Consider the following 14,593-nt stretch of genomic DNA (forward strand, 5'->3'; position numbering starts at 1 on the left):
ATGTCACTGACACCAGTCAGAGAATCACTGATTAACCTGGAGAGCACTGCAAGGTGAGCTACAGGCTTTATCCTGCTCTTTAAAATGTCCTAGAATGTATAAAATAACAGTATTTATGGCCTAAAGGCTTCCTCTGATGTACACATTTATTTTAACAAAGGATTTTGTAGTCAACCACTTTTTAAAATATGTTTTAGTTTGTTAAGTTGAAAATTGCAAAGAACAATATTTGGGTGAAGTGATAAAACACATAACTTTACACAGACTATCTTTTTAGTCAAGAGGAGAAGTTCTATTTTTCCAAGCCAGGGTAAAGGCAGGTGCCATAGAGGACTATAGGAATGAAATGAGATGGTGCATATAAAAAAGCTCTGCAAAACTTTACACTAATTACTTGGTCACTCTCTGGGTCAACTAATGCTTTGGTAATAAATGAAATACTCTGGGTTCATTAAAGGGATGCTCTTCTCCATCCTTCAGCATAGCTACATGAGGCCATGGAGCAATTTAGTTAAGCGGCCCGGGCAGTATAAAGGTGAGACAGCCACCATCTTGGAGGGAACATCAGGCCACATCCTCTCTACCGGCAGGAAGGTTCAAAACCGATCTATTTTGGTGAGGGGACAGCTATGGGAAAGCTTATTTATTTATTTATTAGTAACACTTACAGGAAGTGTTACTAATGGGGCACTTTTACAAATCCAATAGAAAATAATTTCATAAGTATTGCCAAAACGTTGCCAGATGTGACAAAAACGAATATATTTTCATTCCACCATTGCCAAAATATGCTGGAACATTTTTTTTTTTTTTTTTTTTTGAGACGGAGTCTCGCTCTGTCGCCCGGGCTGGAGTGCAGTGGCCGGATCTCAGCTCACTGCAAGCTCCGCCTCCCGGGTTCCCGCCATTCTCCTGCCTCAGCCTCCCGAGTAGCTGGGACTACAGGCGCCCACAACCGCGCCCGGCTAATTTTTTGTATTTTTAGTAGAGACGAGGTTTCACCGTGGTCTCGATCTCCTGACCTTGTGATCCGCCCGCCTCGGCCTCCCAAAGTGCTGGGATTACAGGCGTGAGCCACCGCGCCCGGCTGGAACATTTTAAAGAGTAAAATTTTTTATGGATTGGGTGTAGGGATAAGTTACTAATGATGGCGATCCTGTCTCCAGGAGAAAAGCATCTCCTGGCACAGACAAGGGCCCAGGAGGAGTTGGCCGTGCTCTAGGGAGCATTCGCTCATTCCCCAGAATCCTTGTGAGTCACCAAAGGACACTTCTCCATTTAGAAAAAAGCAAACTGCTTAGAAAACTATAGAGGGAAAATGAGTACATACAACACATATGCACATATATTGTTATTAGACAACTACATTATATTACTTTGAATAATACATTACACAACTTTTTATCAGATCTATTTTTTGTGACTGTGTTCAGAAAGTTTTATTAATATATTCACTTTAAACACAAATACATTTCAGTATTTGAAAATCCATTAAGTATAATCTTAGCGAAATTTCTTATAAACCTCGGTGAAACCACCTCTGAACTCCAGGTTCAGTCCCTCAAAGGGATTAAATCTTAAACACACCATCACAACCACAGCTCTGGCGGCTCACACTTGGTGTCATTAGAGTCTATTTAATATGGCAGCTGATGCCTTGTGGTCCCTTGCAAAAGGGGGAGAGCAGAGCCTTGGAGAGAAGTGAATTATAATTGCTTGCCGCAGGACTGTGTGGCGCTGCCTGTGACAGCAGCAAATGGGGAAAATAGGAAGGCATTAGAGAAGGTCTGTTGTACTGATGAAGTGGAATTCCTAGAACACACTGTGCTATAAAATGAGATTTGGCTCCACAGTGCTGGGAGCAAACAATGGACTCAATAGTACCCGGCCTTGGTTGCTGGGCATATTCTAGCTCCTTTAGTCAGAGCAGCCTTTCATTCAAAGGGGCAGGAGCCACACTAGAGAATGGGAAAGAGGGGGTGGATTCCTGGTCCAGAGAAATCCTGAGTGAGATGTTAGGGGGAAAAAACCAACATCCTTTCAACCAGGATGAATAGTACCATGATAAGATAGTTTCTCACACTCCATATGATATAGCAACCACGTCTATCATTTTTTTAAAATAAATAATTACAGAAATGACTGGTGAAATGTGTCCAGCCTTAGCTGGGTTAATACAGATTGTGTTTTGGAAATATCTGTAGTGGAGGATGGATCGTTCTTAATTCTGTATTTCTGGAGAGGAGTGGGAAAAAGAAGACTTCAATGGGTAATGATGGGAGGAGGGCCACAGAGAGCCCTGTAGTAGGAAAGGGCTTTCTACTGTAATAAACAGTAATAAACAGTAGCATCAGTAAAAGTGTTTTAAACCATACATTGTAAAACTACATCCTGCCTTAGAAAGAATTATTATTTGCCGGTACATAGATGGGTAACGGATTCCAACAGTATTAATAATAAGCCAGGAGTTAGAGTTTGTTCCCAACTTGCAAAATTGAGAGGAAAAAAAAAGAGGAGAGAATGCTTACTCAAAAAGTGTCTCAGGCACTAAAAAGATAGTTGAACTGTTGAAATCAAACTTAACTGTATCCTGTACAAGTAGGAGCAAGCCCGATCTAATGATTTATGGGGCATCAGTTTGCCCCTGAAATATCTACTTTAAAACAGTTTTAGGTTTTTAAAATCCATTTAACAAAAATATTTCCACAAAACTACATCACAGATAAAATACACACATTTATTTGGAGGGGTTCATATGAAGATAATATGTAACAATTTGTATAAAGTATTTGTTCAAAAAGTACTGCATAGCAACCAACTTTGTGGAGAAGATTCTGCATTTTAAGACTTGCCTTGGTGAGAGGTGGGTGGTGAAGTCCAAATGATCCTTCCTTGGCCTACCTTCTTAAAAGGTTTCAATTAAGTACATACATACAAGCATATATACATATAAAACAAATATTCAATACCTTTTGGGAGTTTCATGTCAAGAAGCCCTGGAACCAACAATCCCTGGCTATGGAGAAAGCTCAGTTCCCCAACAGTCCCTAAGCCAGGAGAGGCAGGCTTGGGCATTGAGATGGTCAACAGCAGATGCTGCCCATTCCTGTCTTATTTGTTGAGATTGTCAGGAGGGTGCCAATTAGTGCCTATTTTGATGAAGGTTTTTGTGTTGTGAACATCTGTCCACTAGCATCTGGTCAGGGCCCAAGTCCATTTCACAAGAAACACCAAACAGCTGTCAGATGGTTCTGACTTTGGGTGAATATCAAATGAACACAATCCTCTCTGCTACTGGGAAGGAGGGGCCCCAGTTCTCATTATCCAGCTCCAGAGACACCCAGTCTCCAAGCTGTTGTTAGCACATTCCCTAACCCCTGACCAACAAGTTCCTTATTTTTGTGAATCATGTTCTGCCCACCCGAGTAAACTGGAATGGATAAAGCCACAATTAACTCTTGTTTGCTTGAGAGCTAATGATCAGTTCAACCCTTGTTTCTCTTCTTGACTCACCCAACTTCTTTTCTATCTCCTCATTACACCTCAGTGAAGTAGGGGTGAAGGCAGGCTCAGAATAGGGCTTTACTTTCCAAATTACCCACTTTGCTGTTTAGTGGTTCAACTATTTGATTTTGTGAAGGACAAGTATTTAAAGCCCATGACTCAATTTGACAATTCAGTTTATTGGTACAAATAGTCAATGCCACATATAACAAAGTTTTATTATACAAAATAAACTTGTTTGTATCTATACACTGGTTTTGAGTCAAACATTAAGTTAACAGAGCCAAGTGCAGTGGCTCATGCCTGTAATCCCAGCTACTTGGGAGGCTGAGGCAGGAGGGCTACTTGAAGCCAGGAGTTCTGGACTAGCCTGAGCAACATGGCAAGACCCCCTCTCCAAAAAAAAAAAAAAAAAAAATTGTAAAAATTATCCAGGCTCAGTGTGCACCTGTAATCCCAACTACTCAGGAGGATTACTTGAGCCCAGGAGCTCGGGGCTGCAGTAAGCTATGATCATGCCATGCCACTACACTTCAGCTTGGGCAACAGAGGAGACCAGTCTCTAAAAGATAAATACATATTTTTTAAAAAATCTAATTAATTAACAGAGATCTTTGGGCCCTCTTTGTTAGTGAAAATTCCTGAGTACTGTGTTTCCAAATACACAATCTACATTACCTACAATCTAAACACTGCATTCAGAAAACTCACCCAGTGAGGAAACACTTGATATTATGACCTCAGAGTTTCTTCCTCTGAGAACAGAAGACAGGAAGGCTATAGCTCAGGGCCTCATGGGCCTGATAAACATAGGCTCCTAACTGGGCACTGGACCCAACAAAGGCAAATAAAAACTGTAGCAAAACACAGTCACCTAACCCCTAATGCCTTATTTAATATTTTAGAAATATCCAATAGGATCTAATTTAGCTCTCTGCACATGGTAGGCATGCATTATATTTCCTAAATAACATGAAATCATGATTATTCACTCAGTTATTTTAAACCAAACTCTGATACACAAAAGAACATAGAGACAGAAACTGACAGAAAGATTCATCTGGACACTATCATCTCCTCATCATCCTGTCTTTTTAGTTTTACTTGTCAAGAACCCATATCCTGCTGGTGACAAAAACATTGAATTTATCTAATTATATTAGGAGGATTTGGTGTCAAACATTAATAGCTAATTTTTATTGTACCATCATTCTGGTGCATACTGTTTCATTTAATCATCAGACTCCCTTTATGAGGTAGGTGCCATTAGTATCTCCCCTTTACAGATGACGAATACGAGGCGCAGAGATGTTAAGTAATGTTCCCAAGATCTCACAGCCAATAGAATAGCAACCTCCAGAGCCCATACTTTTAACTACTCTATCGTAACACCCCTCTAGAAGAAAAGCTGACTTCCAAGTGTCATTTTGGTGTTCAGCTTCATTTTGTGTGTGTCTAGCACTAATATGGTTTTAGTTGTTCTTCCTGATCTGAGTTTCAAAACTGGAAAATCACTGTTACCAGTAACCATTTTTATAGAACACACGTCAGTCACTCTGCTGCTGTGAGCTGGATGTACTTGGAGTGTTGCAACGTTACCTTCATAATCCACTGAGAATGCCATCATTATACATGCAAAAAATAGCTACTGTGTCTGAAATTTACTCTCTCCACTTTCTGCAGACTCTGGTGTATCCTTACTCTTCATCCAAGAAAAAGCAGAGTTGGCACTATTGTCAGAAAAGTACTTAACACCACCGTTTAGGTTGCGGGTGTGCTTCTCTTCTTAATATCTTTAGAGAATAATCTTTAAAGTGCTTGGATCTACTCTTTGAAGGTTTGGAATAGAAAAATGTGTTGAAGTTTGAGAACTCCTCTCTGAGGACTAATTATATCATAAACTTTGAGGCTGTCTGGTCAAACACATCCCACCCAATGGTGGTTGAAATACTTTTCTTTTTGTTTTTTGAGAAAGTCTCACTCTGTCTCCCAGGCTGCAGTGCAGTGGCACAATCTCCACCTCCTGGGTTCAAGCAATTCTCGTGCCTCAGTCTCCCAAGTTGCTGGGATTACAGGCGTGAGACATCACTCCTGGCTAATTTTTGTATTTTTAGTAGAGACGGGATTTCACCATGTTGCCCAGGCTTATCTCAAACTCCTGGCCTCAAGCAACTGGCTTGCTTTGGCCACCCAAAGTGCTTTTCTTAATACTTGTAATTTTTAGTTAAACTAACTGAAGAAGTTCTTATAGATTTATTTAGACAGAGCTTATTTTATCACATGTAGCTTTTTTGCACATACAAAATAGAAAATAAAAGTGAGGTCAATTGGTTAAGGTAGTCCTAAAACCTGTGTTAGACTTCGTATTCTGGATATGGCTTCAATTCACAGTCATCGGTGTGTGTTTTTTCTAATGTTGTCTTCTATACCATCAAGAGCACTGGTGATGTGCACATTTTAATTTATTCAAAATCTTTCAAACTATGTATCATAAACTTAACAATCTAGCTGCTGACTAGATGGTAGCATCCTCTGTGTGTTTTGTCACCTTTCATGGGATCTAAACAAAAGTGCTTGTGCTGAGATTCAGTAACACTAGAGGGCAGCCTCCAAGTAAAGTTTGAAACAAGCGATAGCACAACTATGCAATAATGTGGCATGTAATAAATAAATAATCTATAATTCGGTTTCTCGGCATTATGATACCAACTCAAATACGGTGTCCCAACATTTTTTAAAAATCAAATCATTCCTTAATTTTTACTTCTAATATGCCTTTAAAATAAGACATCCAAGCAAACAGTTTCATAAAGGTTCTCTAGAACCTTTCTAGATATTCGGTTTGTTAAAGCCCCTTGAAAATAGTTGATTTTTCCAATCCTGTTTTGTTTTCCTTTTGTTACTCAGCTTCTTTTTAAAATACAGAATGAGAATAAAAACATTCATGTTACAAGTTTTATTTAGAAACCCCACAAAGAAAAATGCAACATGAAAGATAAATATAGAATACCCATCTTTTTTAATTTTTATTTTGCTTTAAGTCCTGGGATACATGTGCTAAACGTACAGGGTTGTTACATAGGTATACATGTGCCATGGTGGTTTGCTGCACCTATGAATCCATCATCTAGGTTTTAAGCCCCGCATGCATTAGAGAATACCCATCATTTAAGGATTCTTTTAAATAGTATAAGTATTAGCTAAACTAGTAGAGACATCAAAAGAGTCTTCTGGACAACTGTACCGTATCAACACTTAAAGGTTGAAACCATAAAATGAAATTTGTGATTCCCCAATCATCTATGCAATGAAGATTTACTTATTCCTAAGTAAAATATCACTGAACACATTTTCCTGTCCACTATATAAGCGGTGTTCAATTTTAGCACAATGCAGCAAAAAAAGAAAAAAAAGGCCTAGCTGTCTGATTAACACTATCTTATTAAATCAACACAATTTAAGCGTTATTTGTGTTTTGTGAATTACATCATCTGTAACATCTCAGTTGCACATGGCAATTTAAAAGATAAATACTCATATAAATATGCCCAATATTGAGATGGGGTGAGAGGGAGAACACATGTATATCTAATTTCAGAATTTAAAAACTTTCATAAAGTAAAATTGTTTGGAATGAAATAAACAGGAACTAGGTGGCTCCATATATGCCCTGATTTTTACATGAACAGACCATTTAGCGCTTGGTCCTCCTGCCCATTTGTAACAGTGGTTTTTATAGATGCAATGAACGTGCTTCCGTCTTCCTCGTGTTAGCCACCTCATACTATGGTATGAATCTCCCTAAGGTTGAAGAAAGTGGTCCCAACTGCCAGATCAAATGGCGACAGTTTAAACATACTCAATCTTAAAAACTTTAGCACTCTTTGTGAAGAGCTGAGGGTGAGCACAATAGGACTAGTGAAAGATTCTCCCCCGGCCTGAAAGCTTGGGAGGATGAATAACTCCTCCCTCCTCAGGCCCAGTCCCAATGCGCCAGAAGATAGTTACCCCCCTGAGATTGAGAGAGGCCATCAGGGTATCACGTAGCAATTACGTCAGACTGGGACACTTCCTGTTTAGAGGAGACTATAAAACCCCTGCCCCGTCCTCAACTGGGGCTGACGCCATGTTAGGCCTCAGCCTGTCTGCAGCTAGGGTCTCACGAAAACAGCGCATTGCTCCACACCGACCTGTGTTGTTTGTTGGTGTGCTCTCAGAGTTCCGACCAATAAGAGAGCGTTGCAACTAGGTGTTGGACTTTGGTGTTGTGCTTATTATGTGTCACTTAAATACGGTTTATGACAGCAGTTAAATGTTTTGTTTGTAAACCTGGGTTCCTGTCCTGGCCAATGCCACAACCATCCACTCAGCTCCCCAGAGGTGATACCTTGGAACCATTTTTTACTCCTTCCCCTCCCTTACCCGACACATCCAACTGGCCCCAAATCCTGTTGGCTGTACCATGCCAACATACCCAAAATCTGTTTCCTTTCTCCACTCACAGTCCTAGCAGATTTATACTTCTAAAACACATATCTGGTGACATCATCCTCTTGCTGAAAAGCTTCAGCCACCTGCAGCACCCTGGGCAGAACCCTCCACAAGCTGCCTCAATGCCTCCTCTGTCTTCAGGGCTTCCCCACATCATGTTGTCCCTGTGCTCCAGTCACCAGGAGGGCCCTTTGCTGTTCAGGGGCCAAGTCCTACATTCCCCATCTCTGGGCCTTGCTCCTGCCTTTCCCTTCACCCCACTGTTCCTCCTCCCCCTTGCCTCCCAAATACGGAGACCTCACTCCGCAACTGAAATGCTTCCTCCTTCAATGGAGCCCAGCCCGATCTCCCAGCTGGACAGAGCCACTTTTCGCCTTCTTAGCATCTTCTGCATTCTGCATTTGGGACAGAGAATAGTCAGACCTTACACTAGAAAGATTTTTCACATCTCTACCTTCTTCACTAAAATGTGGGCCTACAGTAGGTACGCAAGCAGTAAATTCTGAACTAGTTCATCGCTGTCTCTCTGCAGTGTGTAGAACTTTTCCTTGCCAAGAGTAGGTGCTAAATATATTATCTATTGAATTAAATTGAGCTGCTGCTTTCACTAGATCTAGTAGCCTGAACCAGAGTACAATGACCTTTGTCAGAGGGAAGATTCACTTAGGTTGTGCCATGCAGTCTATTTCATTCCTTGCTAAAAACGTGTTTGTTTTATAGGTATGAGTTGCAAGTCCCAGGAGGATATTCCTGACAGAGTATCTAATTCAAACTTCTGTCCCTCCAGTTCTACCCTGTGCCAGAGTCAAAACTGCCACCCTTATGTAACTATTTATTTTTATCCCGACCATAAAATAGGACTAGAATCCCAAATAAAATCACCTACCATTTGCCATTTGATATTTCTTAGGGTGACTTTGACTTAAGACTCTAAGAACCTCCAGAGACAGTGAGTGTCCCCTCCTAGCAATGGTATTTCACCGAGAAGTAGGAATTTAGGTCCCGGTTGCACTAAAGCCTCAGATGAAATCCTCAAAAAGCTACTTCTAAACTTGTTCTGTGTCAGGATTCACTTCAGTGTAATAGGAGCCATGTGAGAACAACTAGGATTGGACAATTTTAATACTTTTAAAATTTTAAATACTGAGTAAACAACACAGCGATATGGAGGAGCACAAAACTCAGATTCATATGGTTTGGGACCTTGTCCAGGCCCTTCCCTTACCAGAGGTGTGCTCTTAGGCAAATTACTTGACCTCTTTGAACCTGTTATCTCATCTTTAAATTGGGTGTAATAATACCTATCCTGCCTAACCTGGAGGGTTGTGATAAGACGAAATAAGGCAATGTTTATAAACAAACTTTGAAAAATACAAGCACTATATAAACAGTCTTTATTGTTAATAATAACACCATTAAATACAGTCAGTAAGCCTGACTTCTAATTGTATTGTAGAACTCAGCAAGACTAATTTGGGGAAACGTATCTCCTTCCTGGGCAGAACAGCCCTATCTAAACACCTCAAAGCTGGGAGCCAATCTATTCTCTCCCCAACAAGGTGCCACCCAGGAAGGTGTGTTGAGCACTTTAAACATGGCCAAGGAAAAACAATAAAAGATGCAAATACATTATGATTACTTTTCACAGAACAGGCAAGTTAAGACTAAGTATGGTTGACGACTTGCATTGTCCTATTCGTACATTTAAAACGCTTTCATGTTCTACACAGAATTTGCATTTCAATAACAATGTGATAATGTCAAGTTATTCACAACATTTCAAAGGCTTGTCTTGCACACCTGGCATGTTGGAAGATCTGCTGGAGAACTCGATGTAGCTGTTTTCTAGCAGCAAAGGCAATTACATTGTCCTTTTAATTCTTGGGAACGGATGTGTTTGGGCAATATTAACAGGTTTTGTGTTTTGGACACAACAAAATATGAAAATGAAAGCATCACACTCGGAGATATCCCTGGAGAATTAATTAACCAGCATATTGAACATGTTGAACTTCCCCTCATCACAAATGAGAGGAAACACCTTGTAGATAAAAGTTGACTTTTTAATAGAAACCTTTCCCTGTACTCTGAACATCCCTTTATAATTAAAAAAAATGTATCCAAAAGATGTGTTACCTTTCTCTTGACTACATATGAAACTACTCTGCTTTTTCTAACTTTTGACATCTCCTCCTTGGACAAAGGTGGGATCATGCAACAGAGAGGACGTTTTTTCTATTGAAAGTAAAGCCATACTGCATGCTGTCAGACACATACTCTAAAACTTATTTTAGATAACCACTACCCTGGAACACAGTACAGCAAATATTATGAATCAATTTAATTTCAGTAATTTCTCATTAAGGTGCCTACAGATCGGTAAGTCTAATTGTAAAAGCTAAGTATTTATAATTCATAAGCATAATTACACTAAACTAGATGGGTTATATGCTATTAGGGTTTTTTATAAGCTACAAAATAATTGTTCACAGAGAAATTTAATTCATAAATTGGCATTAATATATCTAGCCTTTATTAGACCCTCTAGTTAAAAGTTGAATGTAAATAGCACATTAACATCCTTATTTAGGTTTTTGATATCTGTTCTAAAACTCATGACACAGGAAAAAGTACTTTTAATCAAAAATAAGGCCCACTCTTTCCGGTGTGGAGTCTGGAGACAATGTGCAGAAATGGCACCTCGAAAGGGGAAGGAAAAGGAAGAACAGGTCATCAGCCTCTGACCTCAGGTGGCTGAAGGCGAAAACGTATTTGGTGTCTGCCATATCGTTGCATCCTTCAATGACACTTTTGTCCATGTCACTGATCTTTCTGGCAAAGAAACCCTCTGCCGTGTGACTGGTGGGATGAAGGTGAAGGCAGACTGAGATGAATCCTCGCCATATGCTGCTATGTTGGCTGCCCAGGATGTAGCTCAGAGGTGCAAGGAACTCCGGGCCACAGGAGGCAATAGGACCAAGACCCCCGGACCTGGGGCCCACTCGGCCCTCAGAGCCCTTGCCCCCTCTGGTATGAAGATGGGGCAGATTGAGGACGTCACCCCCATCCCCTTTGGCAGCACCCGCAGGAAGAGGGGTCGCCGTGGTCGCTATCTGTGAACAAGACTCCTCAAAATATTTTCTGTTAATAAATTGCCTTCATGGAAAAAAAAAAAAAGATGCCCAATTCTCCACATTGTCTACAATATTCCCTACTTGTTATGTTTAGTACTTTGTAAAGGGTACACTTGGACAATGGAAATGCTACTAGGTCCAGTACTTCTGTAGTATGCTTTTATTTGAAAGAACTGGGGCACCACTTAAAATCTCATTCAATCTTTGGAAGGAATGGCCTCAAATCCAGCCAGAAGCCAGTAAATATCAGCAATTTTGATAGGTAAATTCCTTTAGAATTAGAAATGATTCCTCTGAAGATTCAAATACTCCACACCACTTACAAATTTCAGTTGTTCCCCAAGTGATATTTCATTCTTTGTATGACCATTCTGAAATGATGTAGAATCACATTTTTCATTGTAATGAGAATCTAGTGTGGTTTGCATGGCAAGACAAAGGAAGCAAGTTCATGTCACTACTGGCTGAAAATACTCTACCTAAATACAGCCTCCAAGGCATACAAAAGAAAATCTGTAATCAGAAATCATTAATTAAGGTTAATTAAAGTCCACATTGTATTTGACTGACATCCATACAAAAAGTACTCTTTACTTTTCTTAAGGCTACGTGTGCAATGTTGTGTCTAACCCGACACCCAAGAGTAATCACAATCTTGTTATCATTTGAGAGGAGAATGAACTCAATTCAACAAAATTCTTTTTAATGAAAAAAGCTTTGATCTTAGTCCCACTGTTCTCCTCCATTCCATGTCTTTTGTTGTTGTTTAAACATTTAGCCTATGCAAATATGGTAAAATGAACAGAACCTATGTTCTTACCCTGCTAAATAATCAGGGGTCCATAATACTGAATTTACAAATGCACATTTTCTTTGCTTCTTGGAGATATCTGAGGGGAAGTGGAGAAGGGCTGGGAGATAATTGAAGCCTCTGGGTGAGCCAGACCACATGATCAAAAACTGCTGTGACACTTAAAAGTCTTTCTCCACAAGAAATTCCGGTGCCTAGAAGCCTGGTGAAGCCAGTAGCAATTAAGGCCATGTTATCCTTTTAATTTACTTCACATTATTGGCCTCTAAAATCAATCCTTTAGTGTGGTTGGGTAAGGGATGGGTCAACAAAATAGGCACGTGCATTAAAAATGCTTGTTGATCTTACACAAAAATTTTGGCAGGCTGGATCTGGAGAAATTTAAAACGCTGCTTTGAAGCTCACTCTGAAATAAAAACTAGTCATTTTCTAGTAAAAAGGAAAAAAATATGACTAATTTTCTAGATTAGTCCCATTTGTAAGGAATTCAAAGTTTCTTCTTCTAAATCAGCCTAGATTTTCATTTATGCTTTACATGTCTTGAATTCAGCACTGTTTGCTTCCAGTGTGAGATTACTTTATGTTTTAATCTACAAAGGAATTAAATTGCTTGGCTTAGACTGGCAGGAGTCCTTGAAAGTCCACTTGAGAAATGGAAACTGAAACATGAAGTGTACCACTATCTGTTACACAAGGCCAAATTTGCCTAACAGAAGCAAGCTGTGTTCTACATCACACGTGAAGCACATAAATCACCGGAATGTGGGTATGTGTATCACCCTCTTACAGCAATTTACTCCCCAAATCCTTTCTTGACCAAGTCACACAACGTATACACCACTGGAGAACATTTTCTAATCAACCCTACAGTCACAAACCTAAAAAAAAAAAAAATAGCAAAATATTGAAATTATTAAATAAATGAAAAATGTTCATATACTATTCAAGAGTTGACAAAGCAGCAGACCCACCGTCCAAAATGTATGTGCCTTTTGTTGCAAAATACAGTAAAATGGTCTGTGGCTCCTTAGCAATGAGTGTCAAGCGTAAAAAAGGAAAGGTTAAACCTGAAGTAAAGCTCTACATGTTTCCATTGCCAAAATAACACACAACACACAGCAATCATGATGTCATTTTATTTATTTAGTAATCTGCAGAGCCAAAACGAAATTATGAAGCTGAAATTTTAAGCAAAGTCGTGAATGCCCTCATTTACCTCCACATTTGTGAATAGCCTTAATGAAGAGTTTGCACCCCTTTGCTTTCTTGTTGAAATATGAAAGTGACATCAGCCTCTGGACTGTATTTTGATTTATTTATTTTTTTTGCCAGCAAGACTGAGCAAGAGGCAAATCCTGGAGTAAATATCAGCTGGATGTGCACATAACAAGGTCCAGGGAGACACTCTCAGAAGTTGCCTCTTTTAATCCAACACTGAATTATATGAGAAGCGGTTTTCAGTTTTTCAGAGCACAACTGCCAAAATAACTGCAAGGCTTGCAAGCCCTAGTATATCTCAAACCTTTCCCAAGACACCCCAACACTATCTGAGGCACTGAAACTATGGCAACCGAATAAGAAAGCAGCCTCCATGATTAATAGATGAAGATCCCAGCGACAGTGTCTAGCTAGGGCCATCATTCATGATACAAGAAGAATTAGCACAGAATCCATCTCGAAAACCATTAACAAGTATTCTTATAAAAATCAACTCCACTGTCATTCTGCCGCGTATACTTGAGTTTAGAATGCTATAAACAATTTGGTTTCTATTTATCACTCACTATGCAGGAATGAGAATGTTCTTAGAAACTCAGATGCTCATGTTTTAAAAATAGTGAAAGGCTTAATAGAATGGTTTTCCACCTGGGTATTTGAGGCCTAAGAACAAATACATTGAAAAACCAAAATATGTGAATGAAGTCAAGTGGCTCTCTGGGTAGAAAGGCGGAGGGACAGTTGTTGAATTGTTTTGAGTGTTTTTTTGTGGAATGCAATTTTGTGTAAAGCATTCCATTTTCAGGACAGGAACATTTCCATTCAGCAGCTCAATCAGTATTCTCTCAGTTTCCTCATTCAAGGACAGTAGGAGTCTGGGGGAGGGGCGGGGAAGTGCTGAAGTCGCTGCAATATTAATGAAAAGATTGAATATTCTTCTTTAAAAAACGAATCAGGAATAGGAACAGGGAAAGAAGAATGGATCCATCACAGAGAGCTTGTCTGTAAAACTCTCATAGAACATTAAACCATAATTAATACAATCTTTATTTCTTCCCAGTCTCTAACAATGTTTATTTTCCAATGGCATGTTTTCATTGTATTTAATGCCAGATCCTGTTCTGTTCTATAAATGCTTCAAATCAAATCATGGCCAAAGGCTGGTCTTTGAAGCATAGAGGGGCAAAAGGGCTAAGAAAAGGGGTGAACAGCACCAATTTTAGAGCTGCTTCTGCTAAATTTTTTTAATTGGCATGGGTTCTTTGAATTTAATTTTCTACAGATGACAATTATAGGTTAGTTGGAAATTCCTAGAAAGCACCCAGGAATATTAAAAGAAAGCTTCAAGTCTAAAGGCTGCATGAGGAAATATCTATTACTAACAATACTTTCAAAGCAACAGTCACCATACTGGCTGCTAAGAAGGATCTGAAAC

General features: G+C 39.5%; 1 protein-coding gene and 1 pseudogene across 4 annotated transcripts in view; one reads left to right on the forward strand and one right to left on the reverse strand.

Moving 5' to 3' along the window:
- Positions 1-14,593, reverse strand: part of SEMA6A (semaphorin 6A) — a 133,548-nt gene that overhangs the window by 110,533 nt on the left and 8,422 nt on the right. The gene's annotated exons all lie outside the window — the stretch shown is intronic.
- Positions 10,680-11,158, forward strand: LOC108586392 (annotated as a pseudogene). The gene has a single exon (XR_002522699.1). The product of XR_002522699.1 is annotated as a 40S ribosomal protein S14 pseudogene (transcript).

Source organism: Papio anubis, chromosome 5 (genome assembly GCF_008728515.1).
Source record: "Papio anubis isolate 15944 chromosome 5, Panubis1.0, whole genome shotgun sequence".
In the NCBI taxonomy this organism is placed as follows: Eukaryota; Metazoa; Chordata; class Mammalia; order Primates; family Cercopithecidae; genus Papio; species Papio anubis.